This window comes from Abramis brama (assembly GCF_963993115.1).
Source record: "Abramis brama genome assembly, chromosome: 2".
Taxonomy (NCBI): Eukaryota; Metazoa; Chordata; class Actinopteri; order Cypriniformes; family Leuciscidae; genus Abramis; species Abramis brama.
This window is the reverse complement of record NC_139964.1, coordinates 14609677-14622607: the sequence shown is the minus strand read 5'-3', so window position 1 is coordinate 14622607 and position 12931 is coordinate 14609677. Positions and strand designations below refer to the sequence as shown.

The following is a 12931-nucleotide window of genomic DNA, read 5'->3' as shown; positions in this document are numbered from 1 at the left end:
GATAACTTCATGTTATGCAGTAACATTCAGATTGAATATGTACAACAATTAACATTAAATAAAAATTTCATTTGTTCACAGATTCATTCATCCAATCTTCTATATTAAAATATAACAAAATCCAATATTATCTAAAAGTTGTTTATGAGAACTAAATATCAGAACTTATCAGAATTAGAAATTACTAGAATAATTACTATTATTAGAAAAAAATATATTCATACAATTTTTTTAGTCTGTTCAAATAAATAAATTATGGTAAAACTAATTCTCATCCCTTAGTCATAGTCATGGTGTTGCAAGACAATGTGTCTTTGCACAGGAGCTGAAACCAAGGCTGCAAGCTCATCTCTTGTGGCTGATCCTCTACTTTCTGCCACATGATGTGATGGTCTGGTAGGCTCCGTCAGCTCATCCACAATATCTCCAACTCCAAGGCAAATGTTATGCAGCATTGTACAGGAAACTACCACTTTTGGGACAACTAACTGATCCAGAGGAAGAGCCTGAAGAAAGATGGCTCTCCACCGACACTTCATCCTGCCAAAAGATGTCTCAATAATGCACCTTGCCCTGGAATGGTGTCTATTGAACCGGGCCTGCACTGGTCCCTGGAGTGGTTTCCTGTAAGGTGTTATGATTCTGATGGGATTGTCAATGCAGGGATATCCACCATCACCTAACAAAAATCCACGGGGTGGGTATGCTGCAAGCTGGTAAACTGGGCTGCACCGCAGGACTCGGGCATCATGTGTTGATCCAGGGTATCCACAGAACACATCAATAAACCTGCCAGTGTGGTCACAGATTGCTTGCAATACAACAGAATGAAAAAGTTTTCTGTTGAAGTGTAGGATTGAGTGCGAACCAAAACACAAATGAATCTTCAGGGTGATTTGTTCAAACGTAACTCCACACAGAACTAAACATTCCAAGCCCCAAATCACTCATCCCGGCTCCAGCCAGTCTACCTAAGAACTTTTATGAGCCCAACTAAAGGAAGAACTTGTCAATGTGAGATAGCTTGGAAAAGAATGATTGGTTCAGAGATGGCACAACTCAGTGCCCGATCAAGATAACAGCAGAAGTTGCTGGACCCCACAACATTCCAGACCCCCTCCTCCTTAAGGACCTCTGAATGACCAAACCAGAGTTCTCTTCTCTTCAAACCAGAGAACTGAGATTTTACCTATAACTATACATAAAATCATTCAAAAACAATTTTCAATGGACTTATAATCAAACATCATGCAACTACATGATTCTATTTTGTGTCTACAATATATGTGTGTCTAATATGCTTAGATCCCATACAATTCATGTAATTGTTATAACTATTAGATGCTTGAATGAAAGTGTGTCGTGCTTCCTGTCAGCATGATCGTATGTTCTTAATTCAAAAGATGGCTTGATTGAAATCTGTGTAAAATGTTTTGTATTCTTATAATAGTAATAATGTCTAAACTGTGGCCTCTGTCCTCTCTGCTAGAGCTTAGAGAGTAAGGAGAGCACAGATAAGCTTGATTTATGATAAGAAGTGAAGAGAACGCCACCTCCTAAATAAAGACAGTGTCTAATTGGTCAGAACTGATCCAGGAGGCTGGACAAACATGTGAGTTTAAAATCTTAAGACCCGAACAAAATTCGAGAAGAGTTCTCAACAAGGTTAGAAAAGTGTGCAAAGGGAGAAGAGACCAGACAGACAAGTAATCATGTAAACGCGCAGATGAAAGAACCCAAATCAAGATCAGAAGAACATGGGTTAACAGCTTCATTCAAGTCATCTAACTACTCTCGTCTCAATTTTCTTTCTTTTCTAAGTTTTCCTTTCTTTTCCGTTGTGAGTCTCGGTTCTAAGTTAAGTTTTGCGGCAAAGTTTCGTTCCACGATTCGACAAAACCAGCTTCAGACAAAGACTTTCAATCCATCTGCCAGCACACCACGTGATTGGCCGCCCCAGACCCAGGCACGAGGAGACCAGCCAACGAACTCGGGAAACCCCTGTTACGCAGACAAAGGGAATCCCCAAAGCAAAGACAAGCAAGTACTGCCTCCAGACTCTTAAGCTGAACTGGTGTATCGATATAAATGTAATAACCTGTCTAAGAAACGATAGAAGGGTTAAATTAATGCTTGATGGTTCGTTCCAGGTCATGTCTTATAAGTGCATATAGAAACTTGGGATTTCATCATCTCACTCTTAAACTCACTCTTAAAACTTAATCTTTCCTCACTCTCTTTCTTTCTGCAACTCGTATGAATGTGTGTGCGTGTTTTTGTGTTAGATATTAGTTTTATGTGTTAGAATAATCAATAAAGTCTTGTTTGTATTTTAAAGAGAAGTATTGCTTGTGTTATGTGCTTACGAATTTAATGTCTTAAACTTCTGATTTAAGTTACCTTGCTAACTATAGTGTTTCACTATAGTTCGGATATTTATATCCGTTGCAGAGTTGATAGTTACAGCCAGTTCAAATGAACTGCGAACGAGTCATTTGTTCGGTTGTAATAAGTGACTCTTTCGAATTCCCTATAAATTAATTAATAATTCCTTTGAGCTAAATTGACGAATCACTACAAATACAAATATCTTACAGAAGAAACAGTTGGCATCTCTCACTGGGGCTTTTATGCGTATATGGCAACCATCTATAGCACCCAAAGCCCCCAGGAAAGCATTGTGATTTGCCAACCTGACAAAACCTTCACTTACTGCCTTCCTTGCATCTTCTGTGGATGGGAGTTTTATTATATTGCCTCTGTGGTGCAGGAGGGACCCAAGTACCTCTCTTACTGAGCGGAAGACTGTGGTCTTGGGTATAGAGAATGCCCGGCAGACAACTCTGTAGGAGGTACCGCAAGCCAACCAGAATATGAATACCAGCACCTTTATGGTTTGCCCCCAACCATGGTGTCGATCCTCATAAAGTGTGCTCAGGAGTGCATTCAGGGATTCACGACTAAGGCGATAATCAGGTCTGGTGTCATTTTCTTCATCAAAAAACAGACGAAGCACTGGTACAGTAGGGTTCATTTGAATGTAGGCTGCAGGATTTACATCCTACAAAATTAGATGCAGGGCCACACATTAATCAACTTTAATAAACTTGTGACGTCCTTCATTCTATTCAGAGTTACTGATATAAATGTATATGGTTATATGCATATGTTTATTAACTGGGCTATATTGTGTAAAAAATGTAGAGATATAGTGCCAGAAACCTAGCCTAGAAATCTAGACGCACCCTAGCGGCAGCAAAATGTATTTCGCAGCCAGGGGGGTCTAGCAACTCTCAATAGACCTTCTAGCTGCAAAAACCTAAATTGGGTCAGGCCAATCACGTCGTGTATAGAGTAGGCGGGGGCGGGCTTAACATATGACGACAGAGTTGTGACGGCTGCCACTTGAAAACAAAGAATGACGGCTGCTGATGGAACGGTCTTTCGAATCGGCTTTGGCCGTGACTCGGGAGGACTTGGAGTTAAGTGTTTCTTTGAGAAAAGAGCAAAGAACGGCACCTAAGTCATTCTTAAAAAAAGGAAGATGTGTTCGTAGTTTTGCCGGCCAGATATGGCAAAAGTTGAATCTATCAACTAAGCTCCGCTGTTGGGAAAACGCTCTGGTTGGTTTAAGCGCTGTCCTATTGCATGTAGAGGGAATTTGAAAGACAGCCGTTTATCCCGCCCCTCGGATTAAACCGCGTCTATGGTGAGTTTCCAGACCTAACATCTTGATGTAGGTCTGGCTTGCCAGGCTACCAGAAACCAAAAAAAAGTGGGTTTATGTTAAATTATTATGAATTAATTATACACCATATAAAAAGTGGATTTGTTAAATTATTATCAATCAATAATTAAATAATAATAATAATTTAACATAAACCCACTTCTTATATGGTTTCTGGCAATAAAACGTCTCGGGTTACGACTGTAACCCTTGTTCTCTGAGAAAGGGAACGAGAACTGCATCGAATGACACTTTGAGCACTCTTTGGGGGAACGCCCCTCAGCGTAGCGCCTCTGAAGTATGAATGAAACTAAACCAATCCTGATTGGTGTTGCGTCATGACGTAATGTGTGACGGCATATGCGGAAGCTACAAAAGGACGCCGGCACACAACAGAGATAGCTTCTGTGATGAAGCAAGCGCTCCCAGGCAGGGGGAGGCGTGGCGAAGGGACGCAGTTCTCGTTCCCTTTCTCAGGGAACAAGGGTTACAGTCGTAACCCGAGACGTTCCCTTTCGAGGGAACTCGAACTGCGTCGAATGACACTTTGGGGGAACGAGTACCCACTATGCCACAACGAGCCCTGCCTGTCCTAGTGTGAAGCTGCGCACAGGCACACTTAGGACGAGAGCACAAGGGTGCCAGGTGTCGCTGTAATGTCCAGGCTGTAAAATCTAATAAAAGTGTGAGGGGTGGCCCATCCTGCTGCATCGCAGACTTCTTGGATCGGGGCCCCTGAGAGGAGAGCTCTAGAGGACGCCATGCCTCTGGTAGAATGAGCCCTCACGGCCAGAAGTGAAGGCAAATTGCGCACCTGGTAGGCCATAGATATAGCATGGACAATCCAGTTGCTAATGGTCTGTTTAGAAGCAGGAAGCCCTTTCTTGGGCGACCCGAAACACACTAACAACTGGTCTGACTTCCGCCATGAGGAGGACCTCTGGATATATATTCTGAGCGCTCTGACAGGGCAGAGCAGGTGAAGTCTCTCCTCATCCGCCGTCACGTGAGGTGGAGGATGAAAAGCCTGCAGAACCGTAGGCCGTGCCACATTAGATGGCACCTTGGGCAAATAGCCCGGCCTAGGATGTAGGATGGCCTTGATGTTGCCTGGAGCAAACTCCAGGCACCCGATAGATATAGAGAGCGCCTGGAGATCTCCTACCCTCCTCAGAGAAGTAATGGCCAACAAAAAAAACACCTTTAGGGAAAGGTTCTTGGCCTCAGCCGACTTCAGTGGTTCGAAGGGGGCCTCAACCAACCCTTCGAGAACCACCGCCAGGTCCCAAGTGGGAACCCTGGTACGAGCCGCAGGTCTCATCCTCCAAGCCCCACGGAGGAAACGTACGACCAACTGCTGTCTCCCCAGAGGCCCATCACTCAGAGGAGCGTGGAAAGCCGAAATGGCAGCCACGTAAACCTTGAGAGTGGACGGGGTAAGACCAGCCGAGAAGATCTTGGAGGAACTCCAGCACTGAAGCCACTGGGCAGTTAACTGGGTCCACCTCATGCTCTCTGCACCATACGGTGAAAACATTCCATTTTAGGCCGTACAATTTCCTCGTGGAGGGAGTTCTAGAGCTGAGTATGGTCTCCACTACTCTTGCTGACAGGCTGGCCTCTCGGTACTGTGCCCCCTCAGGGGCCAGACCCACAGTTTCCATAGTTCGGGCCGAGGGTGAAATATTGAGCCCTCTGCCTGAGTCAGCAGGTCCCTCCTGATGGGAAGCTCCCATGGAGGGCTGTCCAGGAGTAATATTATGTCTGAGAACCATACTCGGGCCGGCCACAACGGGGCTACCAATAATAGACTGATCCCGTCGCGACGAAACCTCTCTAGAACTCCCGGGAGCAGAGCGATCGGGGGAAATGCATACAGACGCAGCCTCGGCCACGTCTGTACCATGGCATCCAACCCCAGCGGGGCTCGATGCGTGAGGGAGAACCACAGTGGACAGTGAGTCGTCTCTCGAGACGCGAATAGATCCACCTCCACTGGGCCGAACCTCTGACATATTGACTCCACCACCTCGGGATGGAGCCTCCATTCCCTGGGCCTCAGCCCCTGCATCGACAGGATGTCTGCTCCCTGATTCTGATTCCCTGGGATGTATGTTGCTTTGAGAGACAACAATTTCCCTTGGGACCACCGGAGGATCTGATGCGCCAGTCTGCATAGAGGACGAGACCTCAGACCCCCTTGATGGTTTATATATGCCACCACTGACATATTGTCCGTCCTCACAAGGACGTGATGACCCTTGAGGTCCGGCAGGAAGCTCCTCAGAGCTCGGAACACCGCCATTTTGGCAGTTTATATGCCAGGAGGAATGATGGTCCTGCCATAGACCTCTCATAAAGCGTCCGTCCATGACTGCGCCCCAGCCCGTGAGGGAGGCGTCTGTCAAGACGGCTTTCCGGCGACATGACGCTCCCAGCACGGGACCTTGGGACAGAAACCAAGCTTTCTTCCACATAGATAGGGAACGAAGGCATCTGCGCGTAACCCTGATCATGCAAAATGGGTTTCCCCTCGGGGAGAACCCCTTGGTTTTCAACCACCACTGCAGGGGCCTCATGTGCAGGAGACCGAATGGAATGATGTTGGATGCTGCTGCCATGAGACCTAACACTCTCTGAAAATGTTTTACAGTGATGGCCTGGCCTAGCTTTATCCTGGGCACCGGGGCCAGGATGGATTCGATCCGTGCAGGAGACAATTGTGCCCGCATCGTGACCGAATCCCACACCACTCCCAAGAACGTGGTTCTCTGGGCTGGTGCCAACACGCTCTTTTTCGTGTTGAGTCTCAACCCCAGGCTCTGGATGTGGGCAAGGACGACATCTCGATGCCGAACTGACAGCTCTTGTGACTGGGCCAGGATCAGCCAGTCGTCGATATAATTGAGGACCCTGATACCCTGAAGCCTCAGCGGTGCTAGAGCTACGTCCATACATTTTGTAAATGTGCGAGGGGAGAGAGCTAGGCCTAACGGAAGAACCCGATATTGGTACACTTTGCCCCCGAAAGCGAACCTCAGGAACCTCCTGTGAGATGGAAGGATGGAAATGTGGAAGTATGCGTCCTTCAGATCTATCGTGACAAACCAATCCTCGGATTGAATTTGGCTCACGATAATGGGAATAATGAGCATCTTGAACCTGAATCTCCTCAGAGACCGATTCAAATGCCTGAGATCTATTATCGGACGCAACCCCCCATCCTTCTCTCAAGGCTGGCTTCGGGTATTAATCGGGATTCGTTCTTGGCCCCCTGAAGCAGATCTCTGGCAGGGTTCGACCGAAAACGATTCTCGATGTGCGGACGCGAATGCTGCCTGGCCGCAAGCCTGTGGGGCGGACAGTGCAGGGCTCGTTCGCTGGAAACCGATGCGTCCCGAAGCGCACTTGACGGCGGGAAGTCGACATCGATTTCCTGCGGGATCCGCGGAGGAGGCGATCTCGATCGCTCCCCCACGGGTGGGGCTGCCCGCAGAGGACCTAGGCTGGCTAGGACCTCTTTGTCGAAGCCTTTTTCGCCTGCAGGACGGCCCTCAGGTCGCCCTGCTTAGGCTGAGGCTTCGGCTGAGAGCGTCGTCTATGCCCCCAGGCTGTTTGAGGGGGGGCTCTAGAAGCGACGCTCTCATTTTGTGCCTGTCTGTAGGCGGAGGAGCTGGCGGATGGCTGCGGCTGCCCACTGGGGGCAGGCTTCTTAGGCTTGGAGCGGCGAGGGAGATATTGCCTGAAGGCTGCAGATTGTTTCTTCGCCTCCTGAAACCTGTCGACGACGGTGTTGACTGAGTCGCCGAACAGGCCAGAAGGCATCAAGGAGGAAAGCCCTGTCTTTCTCCCTGATGCCCGACAGATTTAACCATAGGTGCCTCTCCGAGACCACCATTGCCGCCATGGAACGGCCGATAGCACGGGCCGTCTCCTTGGTGACTCGGAGAGACAAATGTGCAGCCTTCCTCAACTCCGCAATATCTTCCGGAGTTGGACCCTCGCCCTCATCAATATCCTTAAGAACCAACTTATCCTTATCCAACTCGTTGTGTAAATCGGGAAAGAACGGCAAACCCCGATGATGAGGATGCTCTCTGTGCTGCAGGAAACGCTCGTCCAACTTGCTTTTAATAAGCGTTTCCTGCCTCTCATGTGGCCAACTGATATTAAGACGGGCCACTGCACGAGAGACAACCTCCACCAGCTCCTCATATGCGGGGATATGGGGTGGCGAGTCATCCCCAAAATCCCCGCCTTCGATGCTGAGCACGTCTACTTCCTCAGAAGCAGACAGCTCAAGCATCGGGCTCTCCACTCGTGCGGAAGCAGGAGGGAGAGCATCGGAACTGGCAAATGAATCACGAGAGTGTGCCTCGGCAGTCTCGGGATCCCCCGCCAGATCCATTTGCGAGCCCCATGAAGAGCGTTGCCGCGCCGCCTCAGCGAACGCGGGTCCCGCACCACGAGGCTCGCGAGCCTGGCCATCATCATCGAAGATGGCCAGACGGGAGGGCAGCACACGGATTGTTAATTTTTCACAATCCTCGCAAGCAGCCCCCTCGAGAGCTGCCCGCGCGTGCTGCGCTCCCAAACAGTGTACACACAGTTGGTGTGTGTCCCCACCCGTGATATAACGAGGGCAGGGATGCACACACCTCCTGTAACTGCTTTTACTCGCCATGCTTTATATATATATGCTTTGTGTAACTTGATAGACAAACAACACCAAATAAGACATACAAGAGACAGAGAGCGCTTGCTGAAGAACAGAAAGCTATCTCTGTTGTGTGCCGGCGTCCTTTTGTAGCTTCCGCATATGCCGTCACACATTACGTCATGACGCAACACCAATCAGGATTGGTTTAGTTTCATTCATACTTCAGAGTCGCTACGCTGAGGGGCGTTCCCCCAAAGAGCGCTCAAAGTGTCATTCGACGCAGTTCGAGTTCCCTCGAAAGGGAACAAGTATTCATAGACCTTTTTCACTGTGCTAAACTAGCAAGTTACAAATCTGTCCAGGTGGTGGTGCTAGCTGCATAACTCACTCGTTCAAAAGTCATGGCCAGAAGCAGTCTCTTACGAAGTCGTCGTCTTCGCTGTCTTCTTTCATATTCATTACGGATTATAAATAGGTATGACAAAGTAAAAGCGACGAGAAGCTCTGCCATTTTTCTTTATTTTACTTTATTTACCTCAGGAGTGTTTACTATACGGCTGTGCGCGGGAAGAAGGCGCACGAGATCGCTATGCAATTATATGACCATTGATTAAAAACACATATATACACATAGTTAACCAAATAAAAGTTTATTTTCATATTGCATGACAGTTACAGCAGGGCTTCAATTATGTTAATAGTCAAGTAATAGCAGCAATAGTCAATTAAAGTGTATAATAAACATACGTTTTTCATTATATAGTACTCAGTGTTTTTTATTGTATAGTGTACATATTTTAAATGTGATAGTAAATAAAAATTAAAATATGAATGTAGTCCTATATATATTTATGTTATATTATAATCTGCGCGACCCCATCGTTGACTTTCTTTGATGACGTTTGCAGGGCGTTCCAAATGAGCGGTTATTGTCAGTGAAGTCCACTTCAACTGATATACCGTGCTCAGGGAGTAGGGAGCAGTGAACACTTGTGTAGGGACCCTGTCGAATGGAACGCACCTCATGAGTCACTCCTGGAGCACCAGTCCATTTCACATTAGGTTCATCAGTGATGAATCTGAAATAGTACATGTGTGAATCCTTCAGTGTCACATGACTCAGTCTGACGGTGCAGTTCTGCTGTTTATCTCCCAGATACTGAAGCCTCTGACTGTATTCAGGGTCCTCAGACAGATCTGGAAACTCTCCATTATCTTTTTCCAGTGTTTTGGTCCAGAACACTTTCATGATCTGACGTCCAGTAGGGTATGTATAAGTGCATCTCATTATCACTGTTGAGTCCTTTACTGCACAGATGTGTGAAGGACTGTAAATCTCTGACACCCTCTTTCTGACTACAAACCCATAATCCTGAACAAATTAGCAGCAGCTTGTGCATAAAAACAGCAGAATGCAAAAAATCCTGAGCAAGGGTTGCAGAGACTCACCGTGAATCATGAGCAGAAAGATCAGAGGAAGAGGAGGAGCCATTCTGACTGACATCACCATAGCAACATCTGCAACAAATATAGTGGCTTATTTTCAGCTTTAATGTCAGCATGAAACATAACAACAAATACTACTTTATTTATCCAAGAACATGACAGCAACAGTCATTTTTGCACTGCATGAGTTTGTAACTGTCCAACGTCTTTCACTTCCCCGTTTTGATTGACAGCCCATCATAGACAGTAGGACCCTGCCAGAACGATGGCCTTTAATTTCATACTGAGAAACTGCTATAAAGCACCTTAGTTGACTTTTGTATCAGTGCATTGCTAATGTTTACAAAACATACTCTGGAGCTTGTTGTAACTCTGGTAAATATGCAGGATTTTTTTTAAAAAGCCACTTTAATATACAAGTCTTGGGTATAAGTCTTTATAATCTATCTTCATTATATAGTTATCTGTTAAATATTAAAAATGATTTTTTTTATCAATTTGTTTTTCGCCAACAAATCACTTCTTGAGAAAACAAATTTGTGCAATTGGACTTTTGATTTTAAACCATATAGTTACTGAGACAGCCCTGTGACAACTAGCCCCAACTAATCTCCCATAAATCCCCCACACTTAAGATATTTGACTGAAAGGTTATAAAATCATGCTCGTACCCGTTTCACCAACACCCGTGACCAGTGACAGCACTACAAATGATCAGGATGAAACCAGTATAGGCGTTTTCACACTCTGAATGACACGTGATTAACACCTTATACTTTAATATGAGCTTATGACACCTCAACTAGTGCAGCTCGAGCAGAGGAAGTATCATTGATCTCGACGCAATACAGACACAGTCAGGCAGTAAGTAATCCAGACACGAGCAGGAATAGTAGACTAGAGAGGTGCTGATGAAAGCAAGACGGCAAGACATGAACACCAGAACGATCTGACAATGAACACAGCAAACACAAGGCTACATATAGGGATGTGGCAGGAAGGGCGTTTCTGTTTTTTTCATCATTGTGACTGATGGCCATTCTAGCCTATCATCTGTGCTCCTGGGCTTTAAAACAGCAACGCATTTACCGCTTGTCAGGCGTCATGTTTGAATCGCTGCGCCGTTAACGCACTTCCTTCACTGCTTCCTGGAAACCGGATGCGAGCACCCGAGCCGGTAAGGAGAGTGCACTGCTAGTTGTTTTTAGCTCATGAAGTGTATTTAGTGATGAGAAGTGCATTCTTTTAATTACCTTTTAGAGACATCGCTTTGCTTTGGAGAGTGTGCTGCTGTTCTCCGCTGCACAAGCTCGTTACGATTGTTATTGTTTGCGTGTACTGAATGTGGACGCTGGAGAAGGTAGGGAGAGTTTGCTAATTGTGCTCTGTTGTATGAAATGCATGTTTTTGAAGTGTTAGTTTGTAATTAAGGATGTGTCCTAATCCATACCCTTTCTCAGTTGTGAGAACCTGAGTTCCCCTCCAGAGAAAGCTACGTTTCGTTTTCCTCGACGATCGGTATGTATTAGTTTTTACGTGCATGCATTTAAGTTAGAGAATTTATCTAGCAGAGTAACAATCTTATGATGTTTATAGGGCCCTGTTTATAGGTCCGTAAAGGGCTATAACTGCATTCCAGTCGGGGTGCTCCGTGTTTATTTACGGCCGCAGTGCTGTCCTGTTTCCACCCTGTTTCGATCCTGTTTCGACCCGGGTTCGACCCTGTTTCGATCTGTTTCGATCCAAGTTCAATTGTATTAACTGTCAACTGATTCAACTGCAACTTGGGACTTCAGTTGATATTTTCTTTAGTTTCTTTTTGGCTTTTACGTAGTTTTCATTTTTCTTTGAACTGATATTAGCTACAAAGATTAGTGCTAGAATCTGAACTGTAATCCTTGCTCTTCTCTCATTCTAATTTATTTTGATTCTTCTACTTGCTTTCTCATTTGTATTTGATTTTGCTTCTAAAGTTGAACTATCTATTCTCCAATTATTTTTTTGAAATAATAGTTAATTTCTTTGCTTTATTTTGCTCCAAATTGCTTGACTTGTTTGTTTGATTAATAATTTTGACTGAAGTTTGGTTTGTTCCCTTTATTTCTCTCTATATATATTTTGCTGCCGTTGACATTCGGGTTTAGTTTCAATCTTTCTTTATTTGATTATTTATTTCTGTATTTGATTATTTCTGTATTTGATTATTTCTGTATTTGATGTATACCCTTTTTGTGTGTTAGCAGGGCCTGAGCACCAGGGGCAGAGGATTCTTATTTGGGTGACGGTATCTTTCTCACCGTGTGCAGTCCTTGGTATTAACATCTGTCTGTGTGTGTGTGTGTGTGTGTGTGCGCACAGTGAAGTGCAGTGGTCCTGCACCTGCGGGTGGCATGCTACGACTCTCTGCCTCTGTGCTTCTCGTCCCTGCCTAGACCTGGTCCTAAACATTGAATTTGAACAAAGTGCCTTATATCCTTTTTATACTGTTCTCTTTTAAGAATTGTCAATAAAACTTACTTTTGTACGATGACCCATGTCTCTGACTCTATTAGGTGATACGAACCTGTGTGTGTCTTTTGTTGGGGCTTACTAAAATTTTTTGGGTGAAATTCCCAGAGTGGTAGTCGGAGTGTGAATGATACAATCTTATTAATTATAATTCTTTAAGAAACCCCACCTTACTGCCCTCGTGTCACCCGCCACATTAGCATGGTCTCCCTCGCCCAGTAAGTTTAAAAAAATAACATAATTAATTGTAAATTAAATATTTTAAACACTAATACAAAAAGGAAAGAATAATGCATTGACTAGCCTATATAATAGGCCTAACGTTCACGCATGAACTGTCATTCAGACTGACTATCTAACAACCGGAGAACAGAGATATTAAAATACATACTCTTCTGAGTTTTATGATGTAGGCTTTGTGTTTTATTAATTTATTAGCCTATAATTTATATCTAAAGGATGCGCGCTTGTGCGTGGCGCACCGGGTCATGTTGAGAGTAACACACGCGTGTCACATCGTTGTAAAAATGTAACCGCATTTATTATTAGCCTATTCAGAAATAGTGTAAAAGACTGGTAAATAAAATACA

At 45.2% G+C, this 12931-nt stretch overlaps 1 long non-coding RNA gene across 1 annotated transcript; it reads left to right on the top strand.

The window, feature by feature from the left end:
- Positions 1-11092: 11092 nt before the first annotated feature.
- LOC311077760 lies at positions 11093-12276 on the top strand. Its single transcript, XR_014604980.1, has 3 exons — positions 11093-11193; positions 11294-11351; positions 12077-12276. It is a non-coding gene; the product is annotated as an uncharacterized lncRNA (long non-coding RNA).
- The last annotated feature ends 655 nt before the right edge of the window (positions 12277-12931 follow it).